The sequence below is a fragment of the Trichosurus vulpecula genome, chromosome 5 (assembly GCF_011100635.1).
Source record: "Trichosurus vulpecula isolate mTriVul1 chromosome 5, mTriVul1.pri, whole genome shotgun sequence".
In the NCBI taxonomy this organism is placed as follows: domain Eukaryota; kingdom Metazoa; phylum Chordata; class Mammalia; order Diprotodontia; family Phalangeridae; genus Trichosurus; species Trichosurus vulpecula.
Window position 1 is genome coordinate 196,886,889 of NC_050577.1, and position 1,529 is coordinate 196,888,417.

Sequence of the window (1,529 nt, forward strand, 5' to 3'; positions counted from 1 at the left end):
AAGTCTCCTAACTCAAATTCCACTAGTCTAGCCAGGGGTGGGGAACCTGTGGCCTCGAGGGCACATGTGACCCTCTAGGTCCTCAAGTGTGGCCCTTTGATGGAATCCAAGCTTCACAGAGCAAAGCCCCTTAATAAAAAGATTTGTTCTGTGAAACTTGGACTCAGTCAAACCCAAAGACTCAGAAGGCCACAAGTGGCAGGTTCCCTACCCCTGGCTCAGCCAGCTCTCTAAAAGTAAAAATGCTTGTGCATAACAAAAGGAGAAGGATTTCAAATGCACCATGCAAGATTTAATTTCAGTGTAATTCCCTAATACATAATTTTTATGCATAATGGGTGCGTGGAGTGGATTACCCACAATTGCAGCACCTCACAACTCTCAGATGGGTATATGAACACTTGGTTGATCTCTGGGCTGGCTTCCTTTCTCCAACATTCCCTCAGCTGATAGAACTAGGTTCTGGAAAAGGACTACCAGGATACTATTACATTCAAATTCTCTCAGAGTCCTAGGAGTAACTTAGAACTGTTGTAAGAGAATACGCTGCCCCACCCTTTACTCATCTCTTTGCTTGTGAGTACCCATTGATGTGTTTTCATTTACACAAAGCAGATATTTATAGTGACACTTTTAGATTTTAAACTTAGCCATTTGCTTAGTCATGCTACAAGAGAAATAATAATCATATTACAAGTTATTAAAGAAAACTTAAAAATTATAAATCTATGATTATCCAAACATAAACCATTTCCGCCAATGCATTCAGTATCTGAGATTCTACTTCACACTCACCAAAATATCAAAGATGACAAAAAAGGGAAATGATAAATTTTGGAGGGTAAGTACATTGATTCACTATTGGTACATCTATGAACATTAGGAGACCTTTGAATGGATACAAATATTCTGGAAAGCAATTTGGAATTATAAACAAAAAATGACTTAACAATGTGTGACCTTTGATCCACTGGTAGGCCTATACCCAAAAAAGATCAAAAGAAATAGAAAAGGTCTTTTATATACAAAGTCATCTTTTATGGTGGCAAAAAATTGGAAAAATAAGAGGATGTCCATCAGTTGAGGAATGGCTGGATAAGTTTTGAGATATGAATGTAATGGAGTACTATTGTGCTACCAAAAAATAAGGAAATAGATGGTTTCAAAAAAACATGGAAAGTCTTAACTGAGCTTATACAGAATGAAGCAAGCAAAGCCAGAAGAACAATTTATACAATAAATATTAATATTGTAAAATGAATTATTTTGAGGATTTTCATAAACTGATAAAGAATTTTAAAAGTATAACCAGGAGAACAATTCATAAAATTACAATACTGTTAAAAATTTTAAAAAACCAACTTTGATCTGTAAGAACTCCAATCAACACAATGAACAGTTACAATTCCAGAGGACCAATGAAGAAATAAGCTATACATTACAGAAACATAACAGATTTGGGTGTAGAATAATATATATGGGTGTACAATCTACATATGTATGTATAAGACCATTTGCAGTCATTGAAG